Raw genomic sequence first — 15,008 nt, forward strand, 5'->3', positions numbered from 1 at the left:
GTCCTTGGCTCCTAAGAGTAAGATGGAGCATCAATCTTAGGCATGTAGATGATTGCTGTGCTTCCTCAAGAGCTGCTGTGACAGGTTCTGGTTGTCTGGCAGGGCTGGCAGAGTTAGGGGTCACTTCTCCAGACTCCAGTGGGTCATCCGGAGTGCCTAGATGTGTGTGTGTGTGTGTGTGTGTGTGTGTGTGTGTGTGTGTGTGTGTGTGTGTGTGTACTGGGGCTTGAACTCAGGGCCTTCATATTCTCAGTGTGCCTTCTCACACTTTGGGCTATTAAGTAGTTAATTAGAGATAAGAGTCTATTGGGGTGGGAGCGTAGCCTAGTGGTAGAGTGCTGCCTTTCATCCACAAAGCCCTGGGTTCGATTCCTCCATACCACATACTCAGAAAAAGCCAGAAGTGGCACTGTGGTTCAAGTGGCAGAGTGCTAGCCTTGAGCAAAAGTGTCCAAGGTCAGGCCAGAGTTCAAGTCCCAGGTCTGGCAATAAATAAATAAAAAACTAACTAAATAAATAGTTATTCTGAGATAAGAGTCTATTGGACTTTCCTGCCTGGGGTGGCTTTGAGTAACATGATCCTCAGCTCTCTCTGAGTGGTTAGGATTATAGATGCAAACTACCAGCTCTTGGCTGTTAGAGTGCTTAGATTCTTTTCATATTCCTTTCTTTTCCTCAAACTTTGTTCTAATTATGAGAATCCCCCCCTCAGTCTCACCTTTGAAAGTTCCAGATTCAGAGACAACTCTCCTCCCCACCAGCTTATTTGAAAACTACAAATTAGGAACAAGGCGGTGGAGAGAGGGGTCCTAGAATAACATGCAGGGATAGGGGCAGAGGAGGAGAGAGCAGGAAGAGGGAAGGAAGAGAGGGAGGAGAGAGCTCTTAGGGGAGGAGTGAGGAGTGGAGGAGGAGTCTGGAGAGACAGGCACAGGAGCATTTGTGGGTAGTAGGGAGGTGGAGTGGCTGAGTGCAGACTCTGGTACGGGGTGAGTTGGCGCTAGCCGTCTGTGAAGGTGTGTATATGTATGTTGTTTTGCCCTTTATTTGTGCCCAGAACTGAGTGAGTAACTGCCAGTGCCTGCTGGGCATGTGGGTGTATGGAAGCAGGCGTGGGTGGCTCACCCAGGGCCTGGGAGTTGCAGAAGCCTGCACCTGCTCTGGGGGCCATGGTGGTGGAGTGAGAATCAGAGCCTAGGGTCTCAACTCTAGCCCTCATACATTGATTTACATGAGGTGGCTCAGGCTGTCTGTAGTCCAGCCTGGGTGCATACTTCTGGGCCATGAATATTTAAGGTGACAGCCATGTGACTTGGTGATGCAGTCACTTCATGGCTCCTCCAAACCTCCCCCTCCACACACACTCCTGTACCAATTTAGTGTTCAATGCGACTGCTCTTTGTTGTCCTGAGCACTCTGTTTTTACTCATCTCCCCTCCCCACTTCCACAACGTCCTCATGTATTAATTCACTCACCCTCGCAGGCCGCCAGGAGGAAGGGCAGATGCTAGTTGCTGTCTTATCTTTTGAGTGCCAGGTGGTGTGGAGAGGTGACATTGTGGTGGATCACTGGAGCTGGGGTGTGGGATATTGGGTTGAATGTTTTCCTTTATTAACGAAATCTAGAATGACCCCATAATGGGGCTTATTTTCTTCTTCTACAAGAGTCTTCCTGTTCTCCCATTTTCATGTGCATAGCTGGGGAGACTCAGAACTGGGGTTAGAACCTGCAGGCACAGACCTTACCCAGAACATATGTTCGGGGTGTTGAGTACATGTTGCATGCAAACATTTGCACACTTCGTTCAGAGGTTGTGAGGCTAAAGCCTGCCTCTCTCTCTCTCTCTCTCTCTCTCTCTCTCTCTCTCTCTCTCTCTCTCTCTCTCTCTCTCTCTCTCTCTCTGTGTGTGTGTGTGTGTGTGTGTGTGCATGCACGAGGTGGTACTAGGGCTTGAACTCAGGGTCTTAGTGCTGTCCCTTAGTTTCTGTTGTGGTTGTTATTTAAAGCTGGCACTCCAGCCCATTTGAGTCACTGCTTCACTTCTGGGGTTTTGGTGGTTCACTGGAGATAAGAGTCTCCTGGACTGTCCTGAGAAAGTGATCCTCAGATCTATGATCCTCAGATCTCAGCTTTTTTAAGTAGCTAGGATTATAGGAGAGGGAGAGGGAGAGGAAGAGGGAGGGAGGGAGGGAGAAAGAGAGAGAGAGAGAGGGAGAGAGAGAGAGAAAGAGAGAGAGAGAGAGAGAGAGAGAGAGAGAGAGAGAGAGAGAGAGAGAGAGAGAGAGACAGAGTGAGGGACAGAGAGACAGAGAGACAGAGAGACAGAGAGACAGAGACAGAGAGAGAGCAAGAGAACGGAGGGAGGGAGGGAGGAAGGGAGGGAGGGAGGGAGGGGAGGGAGGGAGGGAGAGAAAGAAATCACCAGCCTCTAACTAGAAGCTGCTTTTAACCCAAAGGAGCACTAACCCCATCCCAGTGGTCTCTCAGACTGCCATATGCTCATACCAATGTGCTGCTGTCCTCCCTCCATTCCAGGAAACTTTTTAGGGACGATCACAGGGCTTGTGGCATATGCTCTGGAAACTCTCACTGAGGAAGGAGTCCTTGTTCTATAGAAGCAGCATTGCTCTCTTGAAAATGACTTCAAATCCTTAGGGCCTAAGTCTCCTGAAAAAGGAGAGGACTTGTGGTTGGGGGGAGCAGGCCCTTCCCGGGAGGAAGACATTCTTCCATGAGACTATGTGTCCCATACTACTATAAAACCTAGCTAACAATCCTTTCTTCAAGAGAAGTTTCCAGAATGTCTTGTGGGTCCCAGAAGCCCCACTGGCCTAGATGACTGGCCTCCTGGAATGCCTTGCAAGGCTGGGCCTCCCGGAATGGAGCAGGGCCTTATTCGCCTGTGAAAAAGCCCATGCTGCAGTTCTGCCAGGCTCCAGTGCTCACTCCCTGCAGCTGGCCACTCTCGGGAATGGGGCCAGAGCTGCTGATTCGAGCAGAAGGGAGTCTCATTTGCAAAGAACTGCTCCTCTTCTCTACTGGCAGAGTGGGGAGAGACTTAGGGAGCAGCCATCCCAGCCCCTTGGGTTACAAAGGGAAAGGAGCTTCCTGGACTGAGCCATGCCAGAGGTTTTCCTCAGAATTCAGCCTGGGCTATGGCAGGGCAAATGGCTGGACTGACCTCCTGAAATCTGTGGCTTTTGCGGTCACTTGCAGTCTAGAAGATCAAGCCGTAGGTAGCCTTCCACCCCCTAACTTGCTCATAGGCTAAATTTGTACTTCTTTCTTTTCTTGTGTGTGCCAGTCCTGGGCTTGAACTCAGTCCCTAGGAACTGCCCCTGAGCTTTTCTGCTCAAGGCTAGCCGCACTCTGCCACTTGAGCCACAGCTCCATTTTCAACTTTTCGGTAGTTAATTGCAGATAAAAGTCTCACAGACTTTCCTGCCCAGGCTGGCTTCAAACTGTGATCCTCAAACCTCTGCTTCCTGAGTAGCTAGGATTACAGGTGTGAGCCACCTGTGCACTGGGCCTCGGCATTGTTCCTGAGCTCTCTAGCTCAAGGCTACCACCCTACCCTTGAGCCACAGCTCCACTTCCTGTTTTCTGGGGGTTAATTGGAGATAAGAGTCTCAGGTTCTTTTGTGCCTGGGCTGGCTTTGAACCTTGTCCTCAGACCTCAGCCTCCTGTGTAGCTAGGATTACAGGCGTGAGCAGCTATGCCCGGCCATATTTATTCTTTAGATAATACTTACTGAGCAGTCCTCAATAGTACTGAGGTCCTATGCCTCACTGGGCCCTGTGCTAAGTTCAGAGGTTACAATGAATCCAAACAGATCCAATTTCTGTCTACTGACAGCTTTCAGCGTAGCAGAATCCAGGGGCTTAATGGGTAGCCAAGTACCTATCTATCTTGAGAATTACACAAGTAGTAGATGGATACGATGCCTGGGCAGAGGGACAGCAGGACAGGGGAAGGAAGTGAGCATGACCTCTGATGACTCTTCCATGCTTAGCTGTCTTTGGCAGGGGTCTCCTCAGGTTCAAATCCCAGTTTTGACACTGAGGAAATCCATGATCTTGGACAAGTTGCTTCACAACTCCAAGCCTCATTTTCCTCAGCCTTTAAAATGAACTTCGTAGCCAAATGCTGGTGGCTCATTCCTGTAACTCTAGCTACTCAGGAGGCTGAGATCTGAGGATTGCAGTTCAAAGCCAGCTCAAGCAGGGAAGTCTGTGAGCCTCCCCCAAAAGCCAGTAGTGGAGATATGGCTCAAGTGGTAGAGCCTTGAGCAAAAGAAGCACAGGAACAGTGTCTAGGCCCTGATTTCTAGCACCAGAACCAGCACAAAACCAACCAACCAACCAAACAAACAAACAAATAAAAATGGATTTCACAACAAGAGTTGGAGAAGCCAGTGTCCCCAAATACATAGGTGCACCCATGAGATGTTTGCAGATATTTTCTCTGTTGTCTTTTGCAGAAGCCGGTCTGAGTTGGGCACTGGTGCCTCACCCCTGTAATCCTAAGTACTTAGGCTGAGAGGTGAAGAATGTTGTTTGAAACCAACTCTGGGCAGAAAAGTCTGTGAGACTCTTATCTACAGTGAACTGCCAAATAACTGGAAGTGGAGCTGCGGCTCAGGTGGTAGAGCACTAGCTTTGAGCAGCGAAGCTCAGAGACAGAGCCCAGGCCTTGAGTTCAAAAACCACAACCAAAAAAAAAAAAAAAAATCAAATCCAAAGAAGACCTTCAGTGCTTTCTGAGTTTTGGAGGGAGGACACAGGAGGCCCCATCCATCTCTTTTTGTCCAGGTCCTAGTCCCAATCTTCTCCTCCCCTTGTCATCAGCTGTGCTTGATGTCCAGTTGTGTCCTCAACAGCAGGGACAATCACCCTACCCTACTAATTAACATCCACCCTGTTAATGATTAAATCTAATGACTTTGACTGGGGTGTGTGTGTGTGTGTGTGTGTGTGTGGAGGATGGAAAATTCCTAAGCCACAGGACAGGATGAGGTTAGGTTACCAGGATCAGGACGAGAAGGCCCCCTGGGCTCTGGGCATGTTGTTATAGGTGGCACAGGGAACAGATGCCAGATTTTCTCCAGGGCTGCTCAGCGGGAACGGTAGCTAGAGGAGGAGGGAGTCAGCTAAAAGTTACAGAGTTGCTGGAGAACACCAGGTCCAGGCCTCAGCCTGTGCCAGGAGGGAGCCATTTGTGCTGCTGAGCTGGGAGGAATCTGCCCCTTGGCTTCCTAGGGCAAAGCATCACCAGCTGAATGGCTTCAAACAACAGGAATTCATTCTCTCCCAGCTCTGGAGGCCAGAGGAATTAGAATGTTAGGGCCATGGGCTGTAGGGAAGAATGAATATGTACATATATATACACATATATATGTATATATGCATATATGTGTGCATGTGTTTGTATATAATCATATGCATGTATATACTCATATGTATATATTTAAAATATGAATACATGTATACATATGTATATATACAAGTATATATGTATATATATATATATATATGTGTGTATTTGATTTTGTCAGTTGTGGGGCTTGAATTTAGGGTCTGGGTTTAGTCCCTGGGGTTTTTTGCTCGAAGCTACCACTTTCAGCCACAGCACCACTTCCAGTTAATCAACAGTGTTAATTGGAGATACAATTCTCAGGGACTTTCCTGCCCATGCTGGCTTTTAACTGTGAGTAGCTAGGATTTTAGGCCCGAGGCATGCATGCTAGGCAAGAATATATACCTGTCCTTTATGGTTCCTTGAAATGTGGCAGCAGAACTTGAGTATCTTTCTTCTTTATGTCTCCTGTGTCCTCTCCTCTGATAGGAACTCACCAGTAGATTTTGGGTCCATCCCAAATCCAGGGCAATTTCATCTTGAGATCCTGACTTCACAGCATCTCGTTTCTACATGCTGAGGTTCTGACTGCACGGGTATTGAAAGGTTTCACATTCTCACTTGGCTTTTTCACTTAAGGTTGGTGCTTAATCACTTGAGCCAGAGTTCCACTTCTGGCTTTTTGCTGGTTAATTGGAGCTAAGAATCTCAGGAGCTTTTCTGCCCAGGCTGGTTTCTAACCTTTATCTTCAGATCTCAGCCTTCTGAGTAGTTAGGGTTACTTGCATGAGCCACTGGTTCTTTTCTATTTCTATATGCATGGAGGAGTGGCTAGGGGTAATTTATTTTTCTTCTGTGCTCCTGGGTGAAAATCCAGTAAAGCCTCCTCTTTTTCCTCCTCACAGATAAGGTAGAGTCTCCATTCAGAAATGAGAACAAAGGATGAATATATGATGCTGAAACTAGATAATGCTGCTTCTTCAGGCTGTTGAGCCCTGGCCTGGGGTAAAGTGTTAAGAGATGGGCTTCAGTTTGTCTTGCTGTCCCTGCTCTCCAGGCCCTCCTGCTTCAGTGTGTGTGTGTGTGTGGGGGGGTGTTGGTGTGGAAGGCTCAGAGCAGACAAGTATAGCTGTCAGTCTTCCAGTTGGCCTTTAGCTTCTTCCTCCTACTTCTGATTCGATCTCTGGGTTTCCTCAGTGCTCTCTCATTGTTTTTCCTCCCCTGGGCTTTTCCTGGTTCCTCAGAGGTCCTGCCAGCCCCATTTGCTTGTGCTTTCTTGTTCTAGGAGCTTGAAATTCCTTCCTCACCTGCCCAGGTCTTTCTTCTCTTGAGTCCCTATTGAATGAGACCTAAGACTGACACATGGGGGTGTACCTGCCTCCCTCTCTTAGGGTGGCAGAGCTCATTTTTCCAACAGGCAAACTGTGGAAGCCAGGGGATCATACACAAAGCCTTGTCAGGCTACTGATGTGGCTAGTTCTTATTTCTGTCTTTCTTAACCTTTTTTTCTTTTCATATATTTTTTATTGTAATTAATAGAAGGGTTACATGATATTTGCAAGATAGATGGTGCATTAATTCCCATACATTGATACCCTTTCACATGTCTTAGTCCCCATTTCCCTCCCCCTTAACCTTTTTTTTTGTCAGTATGGAGATTTGAACTCAGGGCCCCACATTCACTCTGCTTGCTTGCTGGACTGGTGCCTTGAGCTATGCCTTCAGTTCTGCTTTTTGCTGATTGTGGAGATAGAATTTCAAGGTCTTTTCTAGTGGGCCTAGCTTTAAACTTCTATCCTTCAGTTCTCAATTTCCCAAGTAGCTACATGGCTCATGGCATAAACCATGAGCACTTGTTGTCCTAAACTTCAGTTAGTACCCAGACAGAACACTGTGACTCTTCTCTTCACCTATGGATCATGTTCTCAGCTCCTGGGGTTAGCCTACAAGCACAACTTCCTCCATCCATTTCTTCCTCATGAAATTCCCTTTTTCTTCCAGACTAGGGGCCCTTTTTGCTATCTATCATATGGTTGAGGTGATGAAGAACTCATTTCTTTTTATTTTTAAATTCCCTTTGCAATTCCTCGTATGAAGGCTGGGCATGGTGATACACATCTGTAATTTCAGCACTCAATAGGCTCAGGTAGGAGGATGGAAAGTTGAAGGCCAGCCTGAGTCACAGGTTTGTTTGTTTGTTTCCAAAAGACAAAACCCAACCAAACAAAATGGTATGAATTCTTTATATGCTGTTTGGATTCCTCACTTTGAAATTTCACCTATTGTATTTTGGTGCCTGTCTTGGTTTAGTCTCGATGGTTCATTTGATTGGCCCAAGCTTCGTAAAGCCTACCTTTGCCTGTGTCTGTGTCTCATGAGAGCTCTGGCCTAATGAATGCTTTCATTCATGGATGGATTCAGACTTGGAAGAGAAAGACTATTGGGAGATGTCAAAACTTTGAAGGTGGGCCTTGTTTGGAGGAATGGGTCACCTGGGGTCGTGTCCTTGGCTATCTTTGTCCTGGCCCCTTCCTGCTGCTGCTCTGCTCTATTTCCTGTCCACCATAAGGTCAGTAGCCTTTGCCACCGGCTCTCACAGCCATGATATTCTGCTTCACTGTAGATCCAAAGTCAATGGAGCCAGATTATGGGATGAAACTTCTGAAACTGTGAGCCAGAATAAATCCTTTTCCCTTGTCTCTGTGGAGTGTTTCATCACAATGATGCCAAGTCTGACAAATCCAGGGCCTTGTTGGCATCCTAATTTTAATGCTCCATCACAAGAGCAATTGAGGTAGCTCCAAGTGTGTCAGGTTCTGGGTCTACAATCTGCTTCTTCTCTTTGAGAAAATGCCCAGAGGCAAAATGGCCACTAGAGGGCAGCACATCCTATGCCTAACCCTGATTCTTTTCTAGGACTTACAGGAAAAATATTATTTTATCCAGTCTCCCAGAGGCCACCTGGGGGCTCAGCTGCTGGGTGCTGTTGGTCCTGCTTGGGGGATTTCTGCAGTGTAATTCCTGTTTTTCCATTTGGGATGTCAAAAGTGAATCAACCTATCTGTAGCCATTTACAAAACTACCAGACTGTAATGAGAGAGAGAGAGAGAGAGAGAGAGAGAGAGAGAGAGAGAGAGAGAGAGAGAGAGAGAGAGAGAGAGAGAGAGAGAGAGAGAGAGAGAGAGAGAGAGAGAGAGAGAGAGAGAGAGAGCGAGCGAGCTGAGAACAGACAACAGGAGCTGCTAAGCAGTGACTCACTGCTGGGAAAGCAGGAATAAAGGCTTTGGGAGCATTGAGCAAAAGTCTGGGGAAAGCTTTGCAGACCAGAGGACATTGTCGTTAGATTTTCTTTTCCCTTTCCTTTTATTAGGGGCTGAATAGGACTTTGGAGAAGAAGAATGTGAGAACAAAGGGAGGTGGACTGATAGATTTCTGAAGAAGAGGGAGGTAAAATGTGACAAAGGAGGCAGAGGGAGGGTAGCAGCAAGTGGTGGGGTTTCTGGGTCTGTACCGACTGAGGGAAGATTGAGGCCCAGTCTGGGAGCTTTGGAGAAAGATTCTATTTCCTCTTTTGGGAATCAGTATCATTTCATTTTTTAAATTTCCAGTGTTGGGGGAACGTGCATGAGGCCGTGTAGCTCAAGGATGTATTGAAGTTGGAGGTTAGAGAAGGAAATGGGAGAGGGTGTGAACATAAGCTTTCTGAAAAGAAGAAAGGAAGGAAGAAAGGAAGGAAAGAAGGAAAGAAGGAAGGATGGAAGAAAAGCCTGCAGGATGGCTGTGGTTTATTAGTTTTCTTCTTTAGGAGAAGACCCAATTGAGGGATGGCCCTGTGACTTTTTTTTTTTCTTTCTTTTTTGTACTGATCCTGAGGCTTGACCTCAGAGCCTGGGCATTCTCCTTGAGATTTTTTGCTCAAGGGTAGTTCTTTTTTTTTTTTTTGCCAGTCCTGGGCTTGAACTCAGGGCCTGAGCACTGTCCTTGGACTTTCTCAAGGCTAGAACTCTACCACTTGAGCCTCAGCACCACTTCCAGCTTTTTTCTATATATGTGGTACCAAGGAATTGAACCCGGGTCTTCATGCATGCTAGGCAAGCACTTTAACCACTAGGCCAAACTCCCGGTCCTCAAAGCTAGTTCTGTACCACTTGAGCCACAGGTCCATTTCTAGCTCTTTGGAGATAAGAGTCTCACAATCTTTCCTGCAATCTTCAGATTCTAGCCTCTCAAGTAACAGTGATTACTGGGGTAAGCAACTGACACACAGCCTGTGACAATCTCCATTCATTTAATACCTGAATTACTGACTATAGACCCTTCTCCCCCCAGCTTATTATCTTGTCAGTGGAGTGGGAACAATAATTCCTACATCCTAGGAATGGTTGCAACTACTGAATGAAGTAGTCTAAATCAAGTTCTCAGCATCATTCCCAGTAAGAGCTTGTTAAATGGTAGCATTTGATATTGGGATAATCACTATCTGCAGATATTTCCAGTTGCTCGCATGGAAATAAGAACTGACTTATCTGTGCCACTCTGCCAGGCTGAGCCCTCCATGTTCATTAGATGGAGAGTGGTTTGGGCTAGTTGGGAGGGAGAAGACTCCCTTGGGGCCCCCGGAGCCTGTGTGCTAGAGGTGATCTCTGTGTGGAGATGCCCAAGCAGAAGCTGTCTGGCTTAATGTTTGGAGATCTTAGGTTGTTCTGAAACTACATATCAGAGTTCATGGGTGAAAGATTTTAAAGGAGAAGGGGAGCCTGGGACAGGAAAGAGTCAGCCGTGGAAAGAATCAGTTGTTTTGTTAGATGATGGTAGGCCTTTGGTGTTCTGTCTGCTTGGTTCAGGGGAGAGCCCAAGGCAGGTCTGTGGAGATTGTCTGCCCTTCCTCCTGATAGAGCTCCCCGTTTTGTGGCTGGAAATGGGGAATGGTGAGGATCCTGCCTGAACCACTCATAAGATTTTCCATCCCTTACCCAACATGCATTGCAGAGCCTTCTAGTGTGTGAATCTCTGGTACTGTATCAGGTTCTGTGGACAGGAGCCTTCTCCTCATCTTTACATTAATTCCACACAGGCTGAGAGGGAAGCCAGAGGCCTTCCCAGCCCTTCCCAGAATCCTTTTCTTCCCAGCTACTCTGAAAGACCAAGGCTGTTTTCTGCTTCTCCTTTTATTGGAGAAGCACTTGCTTTCTTCCTCACCATAGGTGAGTGTCAGCACTCCTGTCTGTTCTTTGCTTGCTCTGTTCTAGGAAAAGAGCCGCTATTCACCATGCATCCATTCATTTACCCAGCACACTCCAGCGTCCCACCCACATTCATTCATTGAACTCCAACTCTTTGCCCAGTAGTTACTATTTCAGGTACCAGAGAGAGAAAATCATGAATAATGACCATTGAAATGATCATGGAACTGATGTTTTTCTGTGGTAAAAAATCAAACAAATGTAGAAATAGGACAATTCTGGAACACAGACAGTGCCATGGGGGTATTATAAGGACAGGTGACAGAGTGTCTGAATAAGGCGGGCTGGGAGCCTGTATGGAGAAGGTAGCATTAGAGCCAGTTAAGCAAACACTAAGAGGAAGGAGATAGACAAGAGCCCTGAACTAGGTTCATCTTGTCTAAGAATCATGAAGCATGTAAGAATGGCTATCATTTATTGAGCAGGACAATGGGAAAGAGATGAGGCTGGGCATATTTGGAATCCAGGCTATGTCTGGATTTTAGGCTGGGTTGTGGCTCAAGTGATAGAGCGCTTGCCTAACAAATATGAGGCCCTGGTTCACATTGAAATAATAATAAGACTTTTAGAATTTCTTTAAAGCCCAACTGGATACTCCCTGTGGGTTTTAGGTAGGAAGCTGACTAACAGGATCTGATCCATACTTTAGAAAGATCTCACTTGTTTCAATGCTAAATGGAGGAGGGTCTGGAAGAGGAAGAGTGGACACAGAGTGATTCATGAAGTGATGGCTCTGGAATCAGAGGGGAGGAGAAGTCAAGATGTGACAGAGCCTATTGATTATGGGGTCTAAGGGATAGGCAGAAATCAAAGTTGATCTGCAGGTGTTTGATTTTGGAAACCTTGTCTCTAAGTTGCCTTCACCAAGGCCTTGCTTCCCGTAGTTTATCCTCCTCAGTGGGATCCTTCACTTTTGGATCTCAGGGGTTACAGTGCACAGTGCAGCTTGAATGAGCTTGGTTGGGGTAAGTACTGAGAAATCACAGCGATGGAGCCACCTTCATAAATAGTGTATGATGACAGGAAGTCCAGGAAGGCAAAGAGCTCAGGGTGGGGGCTAACCTGTATCCTGAGCTTCAGAGGAGGGGTGATTTTGAAGAGAAGGAGGGAATGTGGCTTAGAGCAGTGATGGGGGAGAAGGAAGACAGACACCTCTTCTACCTTCTGAGGTAACTAATGGCTTGGGGTGCTTCTGCTTGAAAAGTTTAGAGAGGCTGTGGGATTGTCAGAAAAACATGTTATTTAAGATTAGGTAGTAGACCATTCAAAAGATATTAGGCATATCAAGGAATTTTCAGATCATAGCTGAGAAGTGCTAGAAGCACAAGGAAAAAGTTTGGTAGGGAGGAGGAGCTGGGCCCAGGTCTGGCTGAGATTGGGAGTCTACAGAGCCGAGTAGAGATAGAGGTCTGGATAGCAGAGGCCTCTGGAGGCTTCGCTTTGATCCTGGTGTTGACTGAGGCCAGCCTCACAGGCACGGCTGGGTGGAGAATAGATCCCAGTATGGATGTACATGGTCTGGGAGTCTTGGGAACCTGTGGTTTAAGGTGATGGCTGTAAGGATTGAGAAAAAGGACCCCTATCTGGTCGTTCAGGCAGAAGAGTTTGGTAGGGAGAGGCAACTGCAGGCCGGCAGGGCAGGAGGAATTATTGGGGGAGGTTGATTATATAGGGAGAGGGCAGGGGGACCCAGAGCCTGGGGGACCTCCCATTGCCCCCAGGTGGGTCAGTTACCTGGTACTGGGCAGGGACTTTTAAGGAAGGGCCACGTGTGTATGGAGGGAAAACAATAGGGGAAGGGAACATTTTTCCCTGGGCTGACCTAACAATGGCCACTCCCACGGGAGCTGGGTATGTATAGAAACAGAACAATCAGTGATGCTGGACAGTGACATGTATTTCATGTATTATTGTGCGTAATACTAGGTTACAGACACTGGGCAGTTACGATTTGCTAATTAGCTGGCCTTAGAATAAGGAGATTGCTGGACTCAGCTGGCTCATGCCTGTAATCCTAGTTACTCAAGAGGCTGAGACCTGGGGATCATGGTTTGAAACCAGCCAGAGCCAAGAAAGTTCATGAGATTCTTACCTCCAATTAAACATCAAAAAAGCCAGAAGTGAAAGCAGTGTGGAGGTTTCTTAAAGAACTGAAAATTGACCTTCCCTATGATCCTGCCATACCACTTCTGGCATCTACCCTGAACATCATGACCCAAGATATTATAAGGACACCTGCTCAGCTATGTTCATCTCTGCACTATTCACAATAGCCAGGCGAAGGAAACAATCCAGATGCCCTACTGCAGATGAATGGATACAGAAAATGTGGTATATATACACAATGGAATTCTACATAGCCAACAGACAAGATAAAATAATGGCATTTGCAAGGAAGTGGATGAATCTAGAGCGAATCATGTTGAGTGAGACAAGTCAAGACCAAAGGAACAAAAGGCGCATGGTATCCTTAATATGTGGCTATTAGGTCTAAACAGTACAAGAGCGAGGATTCAATATTTGCATACCCAACGCTATGGACATGGTATTGGAAATATAAACATAACTACATAGACATAAAAACCTATGACTCTCTAAACATAATGTTTTATTTCATAAATTAATATGTATCTATGATATACAAACCCGTAGCCTAATTTTGATTATGTTCTAAAACTAAATGCCAGTGATTGTATATAGAGATTCCCTTCTTGAACACCTGTTTGTTAAACATATCATTTGAAATATGATGTAACAATCAACGTTAATAAATTCTTCAATGAAAAAAAAGCCAGAAGTGGATCCGTGGCTCAAGTGATAGAGCAAAAAAGCTTATAAGGACAATGCCCAGGCCTTGAATTAAGCCCCAGGAGGAGCATGCAAAAGTAGAATAAAATAAAATAGGGAGATTGTCTTTGATTATCCAGACAGGCCCAAGAGAATCCAAAGAGTTGATCACTGCAGAGCAAGGCAGAAGGGAGGACCAGATTGATAGCAGGGTGAGAAGGCCTTGTCTGGATGGGGCTGGCTTTGAAAACAGAGGCCTGGGCCAAAGAATGTGGGCGGCCCCTTTGAAGTGGGAAAGCGCCAGGGAGCAGATTCCTGCAGACACTCCTTGACTTTAACCTCCAGTGAGACCCATCTGGGATTTCTGAAGTATGGAACTGCCAGATAATAAATTGGTGTTGTTTTAAGCTAGTGAATCTGTGGTAATTTGTAATTAGGAAACTCATACAACATAAAAGGCTCTCCACTCCCCATGACTGCTCCCTCCTCCAGGCTCTGACAGCTGGAGAGACAGAACATTTCCTAGGCTGGGTTTCACAAGGGGTGGGGTTAATGCATCATTCCACAGGGGAGTGTTCCTGAGCAGCTTGGGCCCTTTCTCTCCTGCCCTTTCTGGTGAGGGCAGGAGCTGGAACAGGGTCTCCGTCCTCTCCACCTCTCTCTTGGGAGAGGGCTGCTGTTGCTTTCTCTGTTTAATGACTCAGACAGCAAGAAGGCAAAAAGGCCCCTTTGGACTTGTGTCCTGACAATAACTTTCCAGCCTAGCATTGCCAGATAGGTCAGGGTGCTGTGGTTGTCTGGCAGTGATCTGGCCATTAATAAAATGATCTCATGGTTCTTTTCTTATCTCGATGTCTATTCTCTGGTGTTTTCTCCAATGGTCTGGACTCAGATGGTAGAGCATTCAGTTGTGCTTGGGCCTCCCTAGAGCCTTGACGGTGAGTTTATTTATTTATATTCTCCCCCCAGTCATGGGGCTTGAACTCAGGGGCTGGGCACTGTCCCTGAGCTCGTTTGTTTTGCTCAAGGCTAGTGCTCTACCACTTGAAGCCTCAGCTCCACTTCTGGTTTTTGAGTGGTTAATTGGAGAGAAGAGTCTCACTGGGATTTTTCTGCCTGGATTGACTTCAAACCATGATCCTCAGACCGTACCTCCTGAGTAGCTAGGATCACAGGCACAAGTCACCAGTGCCCATATTATTTATTTTTAATATTTTATTGTTATTATAAAGGGGTTACAGTTACATAAGTCAGGTAAAGAGTACATTTCTTTTTGGACAATGTCACCCCTTCCCTCCTTGATGGTGAATTCAAAAATTGACTTTGGTGACCCCTTATAAAGTGGATTTGAATGGACCAAATCTCTGAAGATAACTGACCTGCAGCTGTGTAAATGCAGTGGAGGCTGGGCTGAAATTGCATGTGGCAGCAGGGCACCAGACTGTGAAATTTTGGCTTCAGGTTATGTGGATGCCAGGGTGGCCACCCCAGCTCCTGGTTATTTCTGTGGCTTCGAGTGTCATTTGGGATCATGGGGTGGGGTGGGGGACAGTGAGGGAGGTTTCATTTACTGTCTCATCACATGTCCTGGGAATTATTTCATGATTCTGGTCAGCTTCAG

General features: G+C 46.5%; 1 long non-coding RNA gene across 1 annotated transcript; it reads left to right on the forward strand.

The window, feature by feature from the left end:
* The first annotated feature begins 952 nt into the window (after positions 1–952).
* Positions 953–13,779, forward strand: LOC150066951 (uncharacterized). The gene is made up of 3 exons (XR_016539346.1): positions 953–1,016; positions 12,874–13,064; positions 13,733–13,779. It is a non-coding gene; the product is annotated as an uncharacterized LOC150066951 (long non-coding RNA).
* The last annotated feature ends 1,229 nt before the right edge of the window (positions 13,780–15,008 follow it).

Source organism: Megascapheus bottae, chromosome 2 (genome assembly GCF_031878675.1).
Source record: "Megascapheus bottae isolate mThoBot1 chromosome 2, mThoBot2.hap1, whole genome shotgun sequence".
NCBI lineage: Eukaryota > Metazoa > Chordata > Mammalia > Rodentia > Geomyidae > Megascapheus > Megascapheus bottae.